Raw genomic sequence first — 21,734 nt, 5'->3', positions numbered from 1 at the left:
TTAACTTTATCGATCCAGTAGGCTGTTCAGCAGTGCAATATAAATTCACAATATTACCTTTCTGTATTATGTAGGCCCTTTCAGTCTCAGTCTGCATTTAACACACAGTGTAAGTCTACCTAAAATACGGGAACGAATAGTTTGGTTGTCCTTCTAAAGGTATTACGTATACTGAAGGTATGGCAATAGTTTTAGTGGTGTAATAGCTCAGTTACCTTTAGTGAGATGTTCGCATTGATTAAGAAAATACAATAGTTTATGTGGTGCTTCATCTTTAGTAGCTGACAACGTTTGGAGACTAACTCTAAGTTAATGGCCAAATTATCTAAGATTATCATTAAGTATTTTTATATTCTCTGTATTCCATCCATGTTTATACAATATCTAGAAGTTTCTTTCTTTGGTATTATTGAAACGACAGACAAAACTGACTAAAACCGCATCTGGAATTAATTATACGTACGCCGTAACCTGGATGGGAACATTTACGGCCACCCTGCGCAGCTCACTGCTAGGCTTCAGGACGGAAGCCAAATCTCAATGGCTGCTACGGCTTAGTAGAGGGACTGCGTGCAACAGTTTAAAACTGGGGAGCCTTCCAAGTTCACGATATCAAGATTTCAAACAATACTTTGTTTTCAATGAGAACCACAATAATATTTTCTGCTGAGGCACTGGACCGTTTATGTAACACCTGAGAGGACTTCATATCTTGGTAACCCATTACAAAAACAATTCAAATTATAAACCAAACTGATAGAGTAAAGGCACTTTACTTCCATTACGAAAAATGTCCAGTAGATGACTGTGGCACTGGTCACGTTTTCACGGCTGCTTTGATGGAACACGATTAGAGCTGTAGAGCTCCTGTAGGCTAGCGTAAACTATCGCAAGTAACTATGGACTACCGCACTTTCCCTACTGTAGTACGTTTCGACACTTTAGCTCGTAACCACATTACCTGTACGTTTGGTGTCTTGCATATTTATTGCGCGTTATCTCGTTTCGATCACTTTGGTCCCGTATGCGGTCAGTGTCTTACTAGATTCCTCTTGAAACAGGGAGCGGTGAACTGTCTAGAGGATATATAAAGGATATATAAAGAGCCACGTAACCTACGAGACACTTTTATTCCACATACTTATCCTCCGCTCCGTTACTTAAAAGTAAACTGTATTTATAGTAAAACTTAAATCGTCAAAGCCGCGCGGAGTAACCGTCAAAGTTTAATTCAGGTTTTCTAAAATTGTTGATTTGTAACGTGGAAAAGAGGGACATGAAAAAAATGCAAATTTATTACATAGCGCTAGAAAATGTGGTTTCATCACGAAAAACGTAAACTTAAAAAGATGCAAAACAAAAAAGGATCAAACATCACTTTAGTATTTCGTCGAGCTTATATAAAACATGTTTGTGTTACTGCTAAACAACTTTTGAACTTATCAGTAGTAAAAGGGAGCTTCTGCCTTTGATCATGATCAACAACGTACTATTGAGTACAAAATAACAACAATAATTATATAGATTTTTTATGTTTGTGTATCTAAACTGTATTTGCATCAAAAGTAATAACTTTATTTACATAAGAGCGCATAAGTTACGTGCTCAACTAATTTTAATACTTATAAAATGCAATTTATATTATGTAATGATATGAAATACACAATAGACTAAATGATAATTAAATCAAGACCCTAAGCTGCGACAGGCGTTGATATACATCAACGGGGACGGTTGAAAAGTGTGCCCTGACCGGGACTCGAACCCGGGATCGCCTGCTTTTTTTTTATTACAGAGGGCAGCTAATCCCCTGACCGAACACGCTGAGCTACCGTGCCGGCTTTCGCGTATCAGCCTTGCGCAGGGGTCATGCTAATCTTCTCTGTATCGTTCCAATTTTAGTATATGTACCGCCGAAGCGAGTACGAAATGATGATGGACACACAACACCCACTCATCCCGAGGCAATAACCTAAATCAGAATGTATGAAGACGGTATTTCTTCTTTCGAACATGTCCGAAAGAACAGGTACCATCTTCATACAACAGACTAACGTTGAACGAAGTACTGCTTTCGTTATATACAAAACAAACAAATCAAAAACAAAAATAAATCTTCGGTTCCCAGTTCCTCTCTCACATTTTAATTTATGTTCCTTTCCCTACAAATGCTACCACTACTACCAGTAATCCTAACATTTACTACGTCATATATGCGCTCTACCAAAACTACAGAACAGCAATTTTACGATGTTTAGTGAACTGCAGACGTGACCTTTCATGAACTTTATCCCAAGACGGCAGGAGAAAAACTTGCTGGCAGACAAACAGCCGTGGCTGGTGGCGGTTATCCACCACTGGCGTGTGCCGTGCAGACAATACGCGAGGCCTGGGGTTCCGTTACACTTCCAGGGAATCTCTGAATATTTATGATCATCCGTCGCACTTCTCACGCGCCTCATATACCCTAACGGGTTGTTGCCGCCGCCGCCGCCACCGCAGAAGTGAATCGAGGTGAGTCATTGTTTGACGCCCAGGGAAGCGGAGCGACGCGCAGGGCGGCACTTTCCTCCGACGCTCAGGATGGGCTGTGCACTTATCAGCAGACGACCGCTACACCGTTTAGGTTGTTCCGTCATGGGAGAGTGCAGTCCGTACGATACACCACATTATACGCTTTCCATTGGTGACGCGACAGCTGGGTTTTTCGCACGCGTGCCCGATCCAACGGTAGTCACTTGCAAATATTAGGTTAGAGCATAAAGCCCCAGCGTTTTCCGTAAGTTTAATAAACACAACAGATACACATAACAGACACTTCAGTCATCAATAATATATTATCCCCCACTACTTACAACAGTCTGCCAAAGTTTTCAGACAAAGAACTCGTCGAGCCATGTATGGAGTGCATTTTGATGCGAAAAGTAAGTTTCCTGAAGTTTGTTCGATAGAGAACGGAAAAGATGAAAACGTCAGAGCGCAAGATCAGATGAATATGGGTGGTGCGGAATTACTTCCCATCCCCAATTCTGTGTAGTGTTTTTTGTCAGAGTGGCAGAGACCGAACGTTATCGTGGAATAGCATCACTTCACCTTGTCTTCCTGGTCGTTGTTTTTGGGCTGCGTCTGCAAGACGTCGCAGTTGTTGACAACAAATGTCAGCATTGTTGGTTACACCTCGGGAACGCAATTCTTAACACACAACAACGTCATAGTTTCAACAGATATGTAATAACATTAGCTTTTGTGTCTCGGCGCAGGTCTTTACACGGGTAGCTGCTGTATTGTTTGGGCTTAAGCGTTCTTTTCTTTTTTTATGTTAGCACAAAGACACAATTTATCGATACATGATACGAATTGTCGGTGCTGTCCACGAGCCAATTGACGACGCGCAAGGAGAGATGCACATACGGCCACCCGCCGATTTTCGTGATTTTGGCTTAGAGCATGCAGTACTCATAAACTCGATTTTTGGACCTTCCCCATGGCATAGAAATGGCACACGATGGTGGAATGATCACAGTTCTTCACATTTGCTAGTCCTCGAGTACACTGACGTGAATCACTGTGCATTGATGCGTTTAAGTGACCTTCATCAAACCCGGGGTGTCGTCCTGAACGCGGAGAGTCGCTAATGACAAATCGGGAGAAGCTCTGTCCCACCGCTAGTGCGCCGACTATAACACCACGTTCAAACTCACTTAAATTTTGATAAGTTACCTATGTAGCAGCAGTAACCGATTTAACAACTACGCCAGACACTTGTCGTCTTATAGAAGCGTTGCCGACCGCAGCGCCTTCTTGTGCCTGTTTACATATCTCTGTATTTAAATACGCATGCCCGTACAAGTTTCTTTGGCACTTCAGTGTAGGTTTCTGACAAAAAAAGCAAAGCTAGCCCAGAAGACATGGTCGTATCTCTATGTGGCTTCGTACGTGTACAGACGACCGACCAGTGTGCAAATTATTGGAGCTACAGTTCTCTGTTAGAGGTACCATGTCACCAGAGTGCACTAGTGGTGTTCTTGTTTAGTTTTTGTCACGAATCAAAGCAGGCTATGTTAAGGAAATGAACAGCGCAGATGTTGAATAATGACTGTGAAAGACACGGAGATGCTGCGTACTCCTGTAACGCAATCTTACCAGCGCCTGAAAGAAGCATCGTTGTACCGGGTGATCAAAAAGTCAGTATAAATTTGAAAACTGAATAAATCACGGAATAATGTAGATAGAGAGGTACAAATTGACACACATGCTTGAAATGACATGTGGGTTTATTAGAACCAAAAAAATACAAACGTTCAAAAAATGTCCGACAGATGACGCTTCATCTGATCAGAATAGCAACTATTAGCATAAAAAAGTAAGACAAAGCAAAGATGATGTTCTTTACAGGAAATGCTCAATATGTCTACCATCATTCCTCAACTATAGCTGTAGTCGAGGAATAATGTTGTGAACAGCACTGTGAACCATGTCCGGAGTTATGGTGAGGCATTGACGTCGGATGTTGTCTTTCAGCATCCCTAGAGATGTCTGTCAATCACGATACACTTGCGAATTCAGGTAACCCCAAAGCTAATAATCGCACGGACTGAGGTCTGGGGACCTGGGAGGCCGAGCATGACTGAAGTGGCGGCTGAGCATACGATCATCACCAAACGACGCGCGCAAGAGATCCTTCACGCGTCTAGCAACTCTTTGTTTTTTTTGTTCTAATAAAACCCCATGTCATTCCAAGCACGTGTGTCAATTTTTACCTCTCTATCTACATAATTCCGTGGTTTATTAAGTTTTCAAATTTATACCGACTTTTCGATCGCCCGGTATGTCTCCATTTGTCCGGCTGGTCGAATTGTGCTATATGCAGATCTTTGACGCATTTGGGTGTGAGAGTGTTCTGATGTTGGACTGCAGAGGGCGGACCTACTCGTAGTAAAGGTTGCGGTCGACCACCTCTGACCACCACAAGGGAGGTGTGTTGTGCACTAAGCATACCGTAACCACGTCCAATCCGCGACTGCTACAAGAGAGTGTAGAATGGATTCTCTCCAACTTTCTCCCATTGATCGGACAGTAGCAGTAGGCGCATTAGGAAATTATTCTAGCATGCCATAGACTGCCGTTAACTCCATGACGATAACGGCTGCGTTCGGGTTCTTAGCATTATCAGGAAGCATGGACTACCGATGAATGACGTTGCATCGTGGTCAGCGATGAAGAGCGGTTCTGTACTGCATCCGATAACCAACGTCGGCGAATATGGCAGCGAAAAGGGGAGAAGTCCCATCCTTCCAGTGTATTGGAGAGGCACAGCGGGGTTACTGATGGCTGTTTCAAATGGCTCTGAGCACTATGGGACTTAACATCTGTGGTCAGCAGTCCCATAGAACTTAGAACTACTTAAATCTAACTAACCTAAGGACATCACACAACACCCAGTCATCAAGAGGCAGAGAAAATCCCTGACCCCGCCGGGAATCGAACCCGGGAACCCGGGCGCAGGAAGCGAGAACGCTACCGCACGACCACGAGCTGCGGACACTGATGGCAGAATCGAGTGGAGAGTCATCAGGTATCATTTTAGGTCACGGCTAGTAATTATTGAGGGAACCCTTAGGTCGAACGATACGTCACGAATATCTCGCGTTCTCATGTGCTAACTCTCATGCGAAAGTGCTGTGGTGCCATTTTTCAGCAGGAGAACGCTCATCTACACATAGCACGTTCCTCTATGAACTGTCTGCGTGATACTGTGATACTTCCGTGGCCGGATCTGTCCCGATAGAAAATGTGTGGGACAAGCTTTTACGTCAACTCTGTTTCCAGCGACAGAATCCAGGATTTCAAGGACGAGTTACAACAACTGTGGAGCATCTTGCCTCAGGAGAGGAGATATCGCTTTATGACACGCTTCCCCACCGAGTGAGTGTATGCATTCAAGGCAGCGAGTGTGCAACGCCATACTGATAAGTGGGCTCAGACTGCGAAGTTCCTAGTCAATTGCTCTCGATTTTGAAATAGCTTAAACAACAACACATACACTCTCAACCCGAAAAGTTTCATTTTGTTTCCTCCTCTCCTTCTCTGTGCTTCATTTTCCCTGTCAGGGAGTGTATATAACTTTCCAAACGCCTCAGCTATCTCAGACTTAAAACTAAGAGCCTAATAAAGGCCAAGGAGGTGTACCAGTGACAAACTGTTTTTAACTTTTAGCTGCTTGAGTATCCGTATGGAGGCGTTTTCTTACATTTGTGACCCGTAGGTTAAATAAACACGTGAACATTACGGGAATGCTTCGTCAACTCAAATGGGAATCCCTCGATGGGAGAAGACGTTCTTTTCGCCAAACTCTGTTGATAAATTTTGAGGGATTGGCATTTGCAACAGGTTACAGAATGATTAACGATTCCATTGCCACCAACGCATATCTCCCGAGTACAGTCCGTGAATGCAAGATAAGGGAGAATCATGGCTCCCGTGGAAGTGGACTGAGGTGAAAAGTCGTGGTATGCACATATACAGATGGTGGCAGTACCGCGTACGCCAAGTATGAAAAGGGCTGAGCATTGGCGGCGTTTCCTATGTATTCAGGTGATTCATTTCAAACGTTCCCGATGTGATTATTGTCGCACGGCGCGTATTGAGAGACCCTGGACGCGGAGTGATACTTGGAGCTAAACGCATGTGACATTCCATTTCGGATATCGCTAGGGAATTTAATATTCCCAGATCCACAGTGCCAAGAGTGTACCGAGAATATCAAATTTCAGGCGTTATCTCTCACCACGGACAACGCAGTGGCCCTCGTCCTTCACTTAACGACCGAGATCAGTACTTTTTGGGTAGAGTTGTCAATAGTGACAGACAAGTAAAATTCTGTGAAATAGTCACTGAAATCAATGTAGGACACATAACGGACGTATTCTTTAGGACAGTGCGGCGAAATTTGACGTCAATGGGTTAATCAGAGCAGATGACCGACGCGAGTGCCTTTGCTAACAGCACGTCGCCTGCAGTGCCTCTTCTGGGCTCGTGACGTATCGGTTGGACTCTCGACCACAGGATGTTGATGACGATGATGATGATGATGATGATTGGTTTGTGGGGCGCTCAACTGCGCGGATATCAGCGCCCGTACAAATTCCCAAACTTTGCTCAGTCCAATCTCGCCACTTTCATGAATGATGACAAAATGATGAGGACAACACAAACACCCAGTCGTCTCGAGGCAGGTGAAAATCCCTGACCCCGCCGGGATTCGCAGCCGGGATCCCGTGCTCGGGAAGCGAGAACGCGACCACGAGCTGCGGACTCGACCACCGGAGAACCGTGTTCTGGTCACGTTAGTTCCGGTTTCACGGGGTAAGAGCTGATGGTAGGGTTCGAGTATGGCGCAAAACCCACGGAGGCATGGACCTAAGATGTCAACAAGGCACTGTGCAAGCTGGTGGCGGCTCCATAATGGTGTGGGCTGTGCTTCTAAGGAATGAACTGAGAACTCTGGCCAAAAGAACCGATCGCTGACTGGAAACAGCTATGTTCGGCTACTTGGAGATCATTTGTAGCTATTCGTGGACTTCATTTTTATGGATGACAATGCTCCATGGCACTGGGCCACAATTGTTCGCGACTGTTTTGAAGAACATTCCGGACGATTCGAGCGAATGATTTGGCCACCCAGTTTCCGCGGCATGAATTCCATGGAACATAATCGAAAGATTAGTTCGTACACAAAATCCTACATCGGTAATATTTTCGCAATTATCGGCGGCTACAGAGAGGTAGCATGCCTCAGTATTTCCGAAGAGCTTCCAACGATTTCTTGAGCTGCTCCGCTACATTAAAGTAGTTTATATTTTTCATTGTTATTGCAGTTAAAATCTTAGGCATATACGGGGGCAAGTCTCACGTGGCGGGGGGGAGAGCAAATGTGACACTTCATCTCAGAACCAAATAATGGCTTATGGATGGTTCAGTAAGCAGAAATGCAAGGAATGAAGACGCTTTTCCTTCCAAAAGCATTTGTTATTTAATTTTGGGCAATGTACACTCTTCCAGCGTCCCTCCCATTTCATTAACAGCTCTAAAAATTAGGAACTGCTGGGTTTGCTGGCTGAATGACGAAGGTCAAGTTTTCCAAATTTTGCAAACCAAAGAAAACATTCTGAAAATCAGAACTCTAAGTTGCGTGAAAATTTTGATGTGCCTTATTGGTGCTACAAATTACGACAGTATTTCCACTGAATACTATATCTTCTAGATCTCGAGGCAGGTGACATTGCTGAGGTACATATTTCGGGCCCCAAAACGGATGTTCCGAATATTTTTAGGAAAAAGATTCCAGAAAATATTACACTCAGCAGACACGATATTTTATATAATGGAAAAGTTAAAAGTGCTGTATAAACAAAAACACATTTTTCAATCTTCTCATTCCAGCTCTGTAATGTCTAGCCCGTCTGTTGGGTGGTTGGTGCGTAGTCCAACGTGAAACAATTTATCATTCTGCGCGACGTATCTGTCGACTACTTTCATTGCAACAATGAGTATGTATTTTGCAATTTTAAGTGGGAGGGAGTGCTTGCCGAAGTCATTTTAAAGTTAAAGTGGCTCTGTTTTAGATACTGAACGTTTTCTTCAGTATCCATAACATTCGATGTTTGCAGTATTGTTGTGAGATGTTTCATAAACGAAAGATTTAAGTTTTATACCGAAAAGTTTCGCGCTTTGGGGACCATTAAAATTACTTAAGAAGTTTCCGGGAAGAAAGCTCTTTATATGTCATCTAAACTGAAAATCATTCCTTGAGTAACTTCAGACACAAAATGTTTTACTCGTCATCTCTACAACGCCAGTCTACTCACGCTGTGGATAATCTGTATCTAGTTTCTTTGTTCACATTTTTTCTGAGGCGTAATCACAACTGCGACCGTGTATGGAAACGTGTGAACTCCAGCAGCTTCCTCTTTCTTGCAACAAACTAACAAAACCGGAAGCTTCTAATTTTGGGCATCAGAGCATTAATGACTAAGAGTTCCATCTTTCTTGGACAGAACGAAAGAGACCGTGATAGTGCATGTAACACCAAATACCTCCAGGTTGGTGCTTTATTGTTTCTGCAGCAAACACACCAGCGGTCAAGCCCTCTATAACACTCCTCTTGTCTCGATGATGTGTATAATTTGAGTATATTTTTTTTTTATCTGCAAGACACTTCAGTTTGGACGAATATGAGTGTGCTTCAGCAATTCATAACGTAGTTCACGCAATTTTTTCGGTGACAACTCCATATGAATATACTGGCGCGTTCTCTTGGTCAAACCACATTTTCTTCTTTGCGACATGAGGTGCTCTTTGCCTTAATTTGCTGTCGAACTGGCCCACTATTTCGCAGTAATATTGTCTAGTAACCGATTTTTCCTTTCTCTAAGAAGTCAATGTATGTGACGCTCTTCGCATGTCAAAACTTTGTCGTCATAACTTATCCTCCCGATGAGATTGTCTTCGCCTTCTTCTGAGCGTATTCACCTAAGGAAACTCAGTGTTTTGTTGGTTGCTTGGTTTCCGGGGTATAACCATGAATCCAAGTCTCGCGTTTGAGGCAAAATTTCTTCTCCTTGCTGCTAACAGTGACCAGTTTGTGAACTGATGATGCAAGGCAGTTAAGGGCAATTTCTTCCCCTCGCAAAAAGTGCTAACATCTTTTTAAGTTTCAAATTGGTTAGTCAACATTGCTTGAATCTTATTTATATGGGTTTTTAGTTAGACAGAAGAAACAACGAAATCTGTCTACAACGCAAAATACATGTAATTTTATTCGCACGTATATAAAATCATAAGTGCAGTATACAAATTACAAAGCAAAATCATATTCAAATTCAGTACAATATTAACTTACCATTCCGTTATAAAGAATATGCTTATTTTCTCCTTCACGAGAAGAGCTAAGTAAGTTCTTAGGTGAATCAGTTTCTGAGCAAGCAATAAAGGCCTGCCCTGGAAGAAACGTGGTTATCTCATATCCAAACACGCAATACTTTGTTCTGTTCCTTTTAACTTAAAGGCACCGCGTCTGTCACCAACCGCCCAAGCGACCCCAAAAACTGTGGAAACGACACTACTATAAGTCATTTTAGATTATGTTCACACTTCACACCTTATGATTCTCCTCACCTTCATCCGTTTCTTTATGAACGCAAAGTTTTTTTTTTTTTTTTGTAACGGAAAATGCTCCTGGCGATACAGAGCTATGTTGGAAAACACACACACACACACACACACACACACACACACACACACACACACACACACACAGAGAGAGAGAGAGAGAGAGAGAGAGAGAGAGAGAGAGAGAGAGAGAGAGAACATCCGCTTTTATATGTATAGATAGTTTGCCACTTACAAGAACGGCACTCAAGACTCACTGCCGATGTTGATCTTTTCTGCATGACTGTCAAAACGATTGCTTCAACAAAGCTCCTGCTGGGGACGTCAGAATTAGCTGTTGTTCTCACTTTTAGACAGGTACGTCCGAAAAGAAAGTATTCCAGCGGTGTTTCATCCGATAACGCCCATCCTTATCATTACTGTAATGAAACAAAAATGTGCATCTAGTAGTATCAAATTTCAACCACTTTCATTCTGTTGCTGATGCCAGCTGGAGTTCGTCTTTTCCTTTTCCTTCTCTTTTACTAGTTAGTAAGCACGAAACACGTGTAACGTAATAACAGAATCTACGAACGAAAGAGTGTCAGGGATCGGCGACGGACGTGTTCATTGAAGGGAAGAGTGTGAATCTCTCCGCAGCGTCGTTAAGATGTTTTGCGTTGAAGTGAATGCAAGTGAGAGAGAACGGCCTCCTAGATCTCGCCTGTGAATGTCAGGTGCTAGGTCAAGCATTGCTTTCTCTTTGACACTGGCGATCTGCACTTCTGCCTCTCACAGATTACAGTCTGTGTAACGACGTGAATGTGATTATGTTGACGAGTTCACCTGCGTATTACTTCTCGTTACACTTTGTTTCTCCAAGTTGTGCTGCGCGGAGTGGCAACGCGGTTTGAGGCACCATGTCATGGATTGCGCGGCCCCTCGCGCCGGAGGTTCGAGTCCTCCCTCGGACATGGAAATGTGTATTGTACTTAGCTTAAGTTAATTTAAGCAGTGTGTAAGTCTAGGGACCGATGACCTCAGCAGTTTGGTCTCTTAGGAATTCATACACATTTTAACATTTCCAAGTTGTGTTTCCCCCTACTGCCACGATAAAACCATCAGTTCCTTGTCTTCGCATCAAAACACTTCAGTTAACAAGGTGTAAACCCATCAAGTGCACCAAAAATTAACACGTATATTCTCTTCGATGTACATTGCTTTAGTTTTTGGTCATCTGTCCTCCGACTGGTTTGATACGGTCTTTCTCCAACTTTAAACCTACTGCATTTCCCTCTGCACCATGCAAACCATTCCCTGATGTTTGGACACGAGCCTTGTCATCCTGTACCTTCTTCTTGCCAGAGTTTTCCACATATATTCTCCTTCCCCGATTCTCCGAAGAACCACCTCATTTCTTAACAGTCCACCCAATGTTCCTTATCCTTATCGAGACCAATGTTTGGCACTAGTAGACTTCTTTTGGCCCGAGAATGCCCTGTTTACCTGCCCTAGACCAATTTTTATGCCCATGCGTCATAGTTATTTGCTTCCAAAGTAGCACAATTTCTTCACTTCGTCTACCTCGTTGACCGTAATTTTGACGTTAAGCTTCTCACTAATCACATTATTGATACCGTAGACTGTCATTCCAATCAATATGACCCGTAATTCTTCCTCGTTTGCATTAAGAATAGCAGTGTCGCCAGTCATCTTATCATTGTTATTTTTCATACTAAATTTTAACCCCATCCTTGAACGTATCTTTTACTTTTGTCATTGCTTCGCCAAAGTGTAGATTGAACTCTGTGGGCGGAACACTGCATGCCTGTCTTCCCTCCTTAGTAATGGTAGTAGTAGTAGTAGTAGTAGTAGTTGAATCCATGGATCGCATTTATAAGAATATTAGATGATTGTTCGGCGTATTCCAATCTGGCCCGAGCTCTCGAAGTTGGCAGTCATGTGTACGTGAGGGTAGCTGGGTTGTGTGAACGAATAATGTGTGTTCCTCTTTTTCCAGAAGGCTGTGTAAGTGTTGTTGAATTGTGCCTGTCTCCCACATAAGATATTATTTTTACGATAAGTGCACTCATGTTCAGGAAACAGAGAACACCTTGAACAACTAGAAATAGAGCGTTCATATTCACAGGAAAGTACGTTAGTATATTGTGCAGAAATGCTTAGGCATTTGAGTCACCTCGGTTCAGCACGTGTCCTGTTGCCTTGTAGTGAAAGGGTCCGTCATGGACTCTGATAACTTGTTGCTTGTTGCTTGCGTGATGGCATCGACGCGTATAAGGAATGAATGGTGTCCTGTGGTACAGCTATCCACGCTGCGCTCACCTGGTTCCAAAGTTCATCCGGCGTGATTGGCACTGGGTCACAGCGCTGCACCCGTCGTTTCACCATATCCCATACATTTCCGATTGGAGACAAGTCTCCTGATCTGGGGGGCCAGGGCGGTGCCCGACGTCCTGTGACACCAAGAAGACACGTGTTCGTGCAGCAACATGTGGCCGTGCATTGTCTTGCAGGAAAATGGCGCCCGGGCCGAAAAACGGCGCCGGGGAAGGTATGGCTACGGCTCACCGGATGTCATTCACACAGGTCACGCTGGTCCCAGTGCCCTGGTCGTGCACCATCTGTGATTTGCCGTTGAACCCAGTAGAACCCCACTCGATAATCCCGTGAGTTGGCGCTGTATGTCTTGCGTGAATCAGTCACTGTGACGCCGCTCCTCTGTCTGCGGTGAACCAAAATACGACCATCATCTTCAAACAGACAGAACCTGGATCTGATGGCATTTCAATCCACAGTGATGTCGCTCCGTACACAATTGCCGTCTAGTATGTTTCTGTAAATTCGTCAAAGGTAGGCGAGAAGTGGACGACGCAAACGTAGCTCATGCCGCAATAATCGGCAACGGACTGCCACACCTGATAGTGTACGGTGTATCACACTGTTCCGCAGTTGCGCCAGAGCCAATGAAGAGGCAGATCTGTCCTGCAACGCCACTCGGAAGACGTGTCGATCCTCTCGGGGGGTGGTGTGGATGGTGCGACCTGACCCATTTCGTCGTCTTCTATAGCCTTCCGTTAACGATTCTCCACATACCCGTGCGCTGCTGAAACTCTTCGTCTCACGCGAGCAGCATTTTCCCGGATGGGTGCCTCGCATTCTTTAATGCCAGTAATGCGTCCTCTTTTAAACTCACTGAGTTAGCGGTACGTCTGCGAGGCATCCTGTACGTGTGCTCAAGTCACACTGATCACTACTTTCGGAGTAATAGAGACAACGAGAGCCGTATGCACATTTTACCGGTAGGCGCCGCGATGTCGATGTTGACCTTGAACCCGCGGGCCGACATGGTTCAAATGCTAATCATTTCTGCAGAACATACAGGTACGTGTCCTGTGAACATGAAAGTCGTATCTAGAACGTTCAAGGTGTTCTGTTGTTTCTGAAAATGACTGTACCAATCTGTCTTTCCCTACATTGTTGATATTGCAATCATCTGTCAGTCCGTCTTCCCCTTTCTGTGCTGTCAATCTCCTCCTCTCCTGTCCATCTCATCCTGCCTCTCTCTCTGTCCACCACCACCACCACCACCACCACCTCCTCCTCCTCCTCCTCATCTGTGTCCATCCGCCACGTTGAGTAACCGTGCGGTCTGACTCGTCTTGCCACGGTTCGCACGGCTCCTCCCATCGGAGGTTCGAGTCCTCCCTTGGGCATGGGCGTGTATGTGTTGTCCTTGGCGTAAGTTAGTTTAAGTTAGATGAAGCAGTGTGTAAGCCTAGGGACCGATGACCTCAGCAGTTTGGTCCCTTGTAAGTTACCCCAAATTTCCAATTTGTGTCCACCTACTCCTCGCCGTTCTCCGTCCATCTCCTCTCCCCACCTTCTCTCTCCGTAAGCACGTTATCACACCCATCCCAACAGCAGGCTGGTGATTCTTACCCCATAATATTTCTTTCCAAATAATATCTCCATCAAGTTTGATTGAAATCGATCCTGGTTTTAGGAGGAGCTTTTTTCCCGTGGCTTTGCTAGAGCACGCACAATATATTTAACATATGTTTAACATATTTCACAGAAATGTATACACATATTTCACCTAATCTCTAGCGAATGTCGCCCTGCAGTTACGATTTCACGTAGGTCAATTTTTATGACTTCATATACTCCAAATAACGTCATACAATTATATAACTTTCCATGTACATTCATTGGTATATTTGAATACTTTCTGCTAAACGTGCAGTGATTGTAATTACTAGTAAGGACGAAATAAATTAAAATTTCATGCATGATGCAACAGTTTGTGCCGGCCGGAGTGACCGAGCGGTTCTAGTCGCTACAGTCTGGAACCGCGAACCGCTACGGTCGCAGGTTCGAATTCTGCTTCAGGCATGCATGTGTGTGGTGTCCTTAGGTGAATTAGGTTTAGGTAGTTCTAAGTTCTAGGGGACTGATGACCTCAGAAGTTAAGTCCCATAGTGCTCAGAGCCATTTGAACCATTTTGCAACAGTTTGTGAGGTGCCTCAGTGTTTACGCCGCCATATCTGCTGAACTGTATGTCGTATACTCATATAATTTTGTAGGCCCATTCAGCAGCGTATATGGATATTGGCTGCGATTTTTTTTTGCGAATAAATTTAGTAGTAAAAAAAGTAATATTTGAACGTCGTGCATGAGGCGGCAGTCCTTCACCGATCTCAGTGTTTGTGAAGTCATACTTCCTGAACAATGTGTCGTAGAATGATATAACTGTCAAGGTACATTCAATGGTATATGTCAATACTGTCTGCAAATTGTGTCGCGAATACAGTTAGTTGTGAAGAGGTCATAAATTAAAAAGTTACGCCCAATGCGTCAATTTTACTGCACGGACAGCACAAAAGTAGTAAGCGACAAAATATTTGCATCACTTTATGGGAGCTGCCAGCGAGAAAAAGTTTCGTAAAGGTTTGAAATTGTTTGTAAAGTTTAGTGCAAGTGACTAAGTGGTCCCATTCTCAAACACAGGATGAATAAAATCTGGGTATTCGTAGTCTGCACTTCTTTGTCTCCCCCACCTGTACCTCCTTGAGAGGATGCGGTTTTTATCCTCACAGTAATTCTTTGCAGATACATGTACCATGTTTGGTTAAATCGGTCCAGTGGTTTAGGAGAAGATGTGGAACGTACATACATATTTTTGTGTAATACGGATGGAGTGGACTTATCTAGGAAAACAAGTACACTAAATACTGAAGTCCTAAAGGGGCATCCAAAAAGAATGAGTCCTTTCACACTGAAAAGTAAAACTGTACAGCAAATTTGAAAAATTAAAATAAAATCTCTACTGGAGGAGGAGGAGATTAGTGTTTAACGTCCTGTCGACAACGAGGTCTTTAGAGACGGAGCGCAAGCTCGGGTGAGGGAAGGATGGGGAAGGAAATCGGCCGTGGCCTTTCAAAGGAACCATCCCGGCATTTGCCTGAAGCGATTTAGGGAAATCACGGAAAACCTAAATCAGGATGGCCGGAGACGGGATTGAACCGTCGTCCTCCCGAATGCGAGAAAACTCTACTGGCTTAGCGGTTCTAGGCGCTTCAGTCTCGAATCGCGCGAGAGCTACGGTCGCAGGTTCGAATCCTGCCTCGGGCATGGATGTGTGTGATGTCCTTAGGTTAGTTAGGTTTAAGTAGTTCGATGTTCTAGGGGACTAATGACCTCAGCTGATAAGTCCGATAGTGCTCAGAGCCATTTTTTCTACTGGCTTAGGAAAATGAAAAGACACCTAGAAGGAATTATACCAAATAATCAAGAAAATAAGAACAAAATATATAAATAAAATTAAGAGGTAAGCGGGGGGGGGGGGGGGGGGGGGAGAAAAGAGAGGGAAGAAAATGGCTGTCAGAAGAGAGGAAAGAAAAATGTGCACAGATTAAGGAGTAATTGAGAAAGCAGAAAGGTAATTTAGTAGCTTAAACATGATCTTTTGCAGGCCTGCAACGAACGGAGAGGAATACACGCATTTACGTACTAGAAGGCGAGACAGGTGACAGGTGCCTGCATAATGGAGAGCACAGCTGCCTTCGCCGCCAGTTCGTTGCCCCCCCTGCTCGGTAGCTGTGGGACCTCGCGCAGACACCCCGGAAAGTAGGAATTTGCTTTACGACTTCCTGCTGGTGTAGCGCTTAGCCCGATTTTCTGCCCCGTCTGTTTGTTTGGACGGCGAGGCAGTAAAAGGCGGGCGTTAGAACGCGCGCGCCTCGCTGTTTAATTCGGCGCCGGAAACCCAATTAGCACAAAGGCAGAGCGGCGGGTCGGCTGCCAGTACACCGCACAGGCAGCGACTGCTGCACAGCGGCGCCTCGTCCCGCCAGCAATTAGGAGACGGGGTTTAGGGCCGGCCGGGTTTCCTCGCTTTCCTACAAACTCGCCGCTCTCATTAAGCAGTCTGCGCCTTTATAGTCGGAGAAATATGAGAGCCGCTTTACGGGCAAAACGATTTCGGTTTTTCCCACCAGTAATGACAGTCCATGCAATGCGTCAAAGTCACTGTGGGCAGCGCTCTTAACCAGAAACTGGTCCCGCAATGCTGTGCCGAGCACGGTCGTCATTCAGACTTCATGCCGTCCTCACACCGGACGTATTTTTCATTGCGAAGCACGCCAGGTGTGATATCGGCCGTGGCTTTTGGATGCTCTGAAACGATCTGCTACTTCTCACGGAACGTACTGCTCATCGCGTTTCGTGGACGCAGCGCTCTCCAGTGGCACTTCTCTGTTGCATCTGGCTCACTAATCACACAGTTTGTTTACGAAAAACACGCCCGTAAAATACAGTGAGCAACGGAATTAAAAGACTATTTTTCTGAAACCCCGTAATTGTCTCTCATTGCGATGTGTAGCTTTGAAATTTGGTTCAGAGGTGCCTACAATCGTTTCGCATTATGGCGCAAAAGCGCGGAGTCCTGCGACTCCAGCCTCGGGCTTCAAACAGCATGATGTCGACGCAAGCGAGAAAGAGATCGCAGCTCAGATGTTCGTGTGACGTGTAAGACGGGTTAATGGCATCAAGCTGCACCACAATTCTGGCCAGGGCCACCGCGAGTGGGAAGGTGACGCCTCTCCGATAAAGGTCAGATCCGCAACGCCCAGCGTTGAAATCACGCGGTTTTCTTTTGTGTTACCTAGGAAAACATTCCAGACACACCGTCGCTCTTAATCGGCACGGAAAGACATCATGGGGTGGGCTAAGGGTGACATAAAAGGCGCCAGTGAAACCGCCCCTTTTCCTGGGGCGTTGATTCCCACACATTTAGCAATAAAAAATTACAGTTCGCATTGGGATGAGGAACAGGAAGACGTTCTTGACAACCTTTGCTACTGCTGGCACTCTCGGACTGTGGGGCGGCGAAGAAGTCGTCGAATGAGTTGTTTGAATGTTCATTTCACGTAACAGACTATTGCCGATGCAACATATGTGGGACGGCGAAGAAGTCGTTGTTTAATGTTGAATGAAAGTTGAACATTGCCACCTTAAATCACGCGAGCCTGGCAACTAATTTGGTGGCCAGTCAGAAAGCGAAGGGAAACTTACTGACCTTAGTTCCCAGTCTGCACGGCCACATTCCTGTACAGCCCAACTAAACGAAAAATATCCATAGTTCTTCACGGGATTAGGGCTGCTTCAATAAAATTTAAAGTTCCAAACAAGATTTTATTATCTTAAAGGCTCACACAAATTACTCGAAACTTCTGAAAATGCTAAAGACATTAAATATTGTTAATTCAGCCAATCGTTTAATAGTTCAGAGGCGACTTCTACAGCAAGTTCCTCCCGAATAGTTCATTACTCTAACTAACGGTGCTCTATTAATAGTTCGCAAAGATTAATGCTCGCCTTAAAAGTGGAGTTAGTCACCACTTGCCACGCGGAATTATACTTCACACGGACGGCACAATAACAGTTTGTTACCGAAGTCTAAACGATCCAGGACGGTGTACAGTCCTCGCGATTTTCAATGTCCGTTTACATTGCTAAGTACGCGCATGTCACAGCCCGCTATGACGTCACCCGAGGCGAGGCGCGATCGGACGTTAAGCTCGCGTGGACTAGGCGTTGGTCTAATGCGGAGTGAGCTTCCTACTGCCTCTGCCGCTCTTTTTATATAGCTCCGGCGCGTACCGCCAAGAGAGCATCTGTTCTTTCCGTTCCTATGCAGATGCCTGCAGCCTCCAAATGATCGCTATCTCAGGCACATAATCTTAAATATCACATTTAATAATAGCTTTACAAACTTCTCAATTTTTGTATACATACATCTGAGCAGTACAGAAGCACGTAGAAAATCTCAGCCCGCTAAAATTAAAACTTTACTCTCTAGAATTTTTACAATGGAACTAACGGTAGATTGTTACCTCTGAACCATAGCTTTATCAAGACTTGTATCAGCTGTTAATTATGCTACAAGACTAAAACTTGGTGTAGCTTTGTTAATTGTCCTATCTGATCATTGGTCTTAAAGAATTTGTTTTATCATTAAAATTTAAAGTACTTAATCTATAATGCTTATGTACATTTTACTCACAAAAGTAGTTTTTACTAAATTACTAAAAAACTAGAAGAGGTAACTGATTGTGGTATTTCCATTATTATTATTAGGGTGAACTGAAGCATCCTACCAATTTTCAATATTGTAGCTCTATTATTTCGCGCCTCTGATTTTTCCGAAAAACGCGGATTCTGGAGTCAATTTTAGTTTTATGGTTTTGGAAACCAGCACCACTCATTAATGACTTCTTACTGCACCTTCTCACCAAATTTTGGCTTCCTAGCGTCATTATTTAGCGCCTCCTATTTTTCTTTCAAAACGTGAATTTTACGTGAACTACTAATTTTATAACATTAAGATTTGTTACCTGAAACATTATTACATAGAACTATACTTTAACAAAGTTTTACACACAAATCTTAATTTTTACTTTTATGTTAAATGTGGTGCAATACTATATGCAGGCGCGTTACGATGACGTGACGCTACTAGCAGTGAACTAGGGTAAGTCCCGTGCACTCGCTCGCCTCTGTATCTTATACATGATACAGCGCTTGCTTTGCTTCAGGACCATACGACCAGTCTACCAGTCACTATGGAAACTTGGGACTGCATACCTACTAAACATGATCGCGCAGCTCTGGCGCGCGACCGCAATCAACTTTCGTGGAACCACTAGGGAACGTTCAAAACCATTCGTAGGAATTTAGCGTGATCCGAGGCAGCAAAGTGTGCTTATGATTTTTCAGCCCTCCTATTACGCGTCTTCCAGCAGCATGGTCACTGGCAAGGTGGCAGGGCGGGGGGGAGGGGGGGGGGGGGCACAGGAGGAAGGTGACATTACCACATGCGTGTATTAAACGGCAAAGGTGACCCTAAGATCTCCCCCTCCCCTCCCCCCCCCCCCCCCACCATCACCACTACCATCACATCACTTGAGTAGCAAATCGATCAGGGACGTTTCAGCATTTTCTGCAGCAGCGCACATCGACTGTTGGTGATGTGACTGTAATGTGCGACGTGAAGGAACATGCACAACCAATCCACGACCATGCAGATCTCGTGTACTGATGGATACGGACCATCGAGCATTGCGGAAGCTGGTTGTAAATAATCACATGATATCATCGCAGGTACTCACTTATGAGAGCCAGTGTGTTACCAGCAGTCCAGCTAACACAATGACTGTGCGTAGAGAGTTGAAAAGAGAGGCGTACAGTGTTCGAGCACCTCCTCATAAGTTACGCATCTCTGTAGTCAGTGCTAAAGGACGTTTGGGTGGTGTAGAGAATGACGTCACTGGATAGTGGATGGCTGGATACGAGTGGTTTGAAGTGACATAACAATCTGATACAAGAGTTTCGGTTTGTGGAATGCCTGGGGAACAGTACCTCCCATCACGTCCAGTAACAAAGTGATGCACAAAGCAAGTGGTGTTACGGTATGAGTATTTTTCGTGGTTATGGTGCGGTGGCACTATTTCGATTAATAAAACGCTACATGTGGAAGGACATGAACACATTTTACAGTACTGTGTAGTGCATACAACAGAGGAACAGTTGGGAGACGATGACTGATTCTATGAGCAAGAGAAGGCACCCTGTCATAAAGCAGCATCTGTGAGATAATGGTTTGTGCACGACAGCATTCTTGAAATGGAATGGTCTCCCCCGAGTTCCGACTTGAGCCCTTTAGGCTCAGTTAGAACATCGGCATTGCTCTGAACCCTAGCATCCAACATCACTACCTTGTCTGGTTTTTCCTGTTGAGGGGGAATGGCCTGCCTTTTCATCCCGAGACATTCAGACACCTCTTTGAAAGTGTCCCCGGCAGCGTTCACGCCGTCGCAAAGGCGACGGTTGGAGACACCCCACGTTACTGTCCACTAATAGGTGTCCATATACTTTTGATGAGATCGTTTATACAGAGTGGTCAAGAACAGTCTGAAAACCTTAGTTAGAGGCTAAGTTGTGCCGAGGAATAATTGTTAGGAAAAAATTCGATACGTTGTACCGTTTCTGAGTTAATTAGCATTGAAATTAGCCAATCAAGACGGGACGCGCGTACATTCAAGCGGCCCACCAAAGCTGCTGTCGCCAAACGTGTTCTTTGTTTGGTTTGCTAAAACCGAAGAAGAGAGCCATCCAGAAATTGGACATTGGACGCTAGTAAGGATCGAATCCGAGTCATCGGCTGAGCAGCTTCGTGTGCTATTATCTACGCTAAGAGAAAAATTGGCACTAATCGTATATGGCGCGTGCAACGACCTGACTTGGTAATTACCTCTGAAACGTATCGAATTTTTTCCTTAACAATTATTTCTTAACTCAGCCTATTCTTCAACACCTTTACAAACTTTTGAGGCTGTTTCTACCATCCTGTATATGAACTCGGGGGGTCATGTTAGCACTCCCCTGTATGATCATGTTGCTCAAACATCTTCACTAGATGATATCACTAAAATATTTTAGGCCTTATAGTTAATATATTCCGTCCGACAGGTCTCCAGAAAATGAACGAAACTTCGTAACATTGTTATTACAGAAAATAAAAGGAAACAGGGTGATCCACTTCCTCTCGTCAACATCTGTCCTCAAACGTATAAGTAACATTCAAGTAAATATGACGTTATTAAAAACTTCACACAAAAGTGACTTCTGCTCCCATGTAGTAGCACCCACTGCAGGTATTTGGGGTAACTTAAGTCGTCTATTGCAGAAGATGACAGTAAAGGAATAGAAACATAAAAACAACGTACAACAGTCTCTCAGTCAACCGTCCTCAGTTGTGAGAGTTTGTTTAAGTGCAGTGTGCACCAACGAAGAGAAGATGGAACTGCAGCTCATCTTTGGGGACTGAATGCCTGGTGTGTTACAACCTGTTAACTGTCAACTCCAGCAAGCGGACGACTTAATTTACTCCAAATACCTGCACTGTTCGCTGGAGTGTTATTTAAAACAAAGACGCACTGTTATCCGTAACTTCGTAAAGAACAAAGTTGCCTTCCCGGTAACTAAAGATCATTTACTTGACATA

General features: G+C 44.3%; 1 protein-coding gene and 1 non-coding gene across 4 annotated transcripts in view; both read right to left on the bottom strand.

Annotated features, from left to right (window-relative positions):
* LOC126355963 (uncharacterized) overlaps positions 1-21,734 on the bottom strand; it is a 628,239-nt gene that overhangs the window by 437,117 nt on the left and 169,388 nt on the right. The window lies entirely within an intron of this gene.
* Positions 1,819-1,926, bottom strand: LOC126286498 (U6 spliceosomal RNA). The gene has a single exon (XR_007551701.1). It is a non-coding gene; the product is annotated as a U6 spliceosomal RNA (small nuclear RNA).

This window comes from Schistocerca gregaria, chromosome 1, assembly GCF_023897955.1.
Source record: "Schistocerca gregaria isolate iqSchGreg1 chromosome 1, iqSchGreg1.2, whole genome shotgun sequence".
Lineage (NCBI taxonomy): Eukaryota > Metazoa > Arthropoda > Insecta > Orthoptera > Acrididae > Schistocerca > Schistocerca gregaria.
The sequence above is the reverse complement of the archived record's forward strand: the minus strand, read 5'-3'. Positions and strand labels throughout refer to the sequence as shown.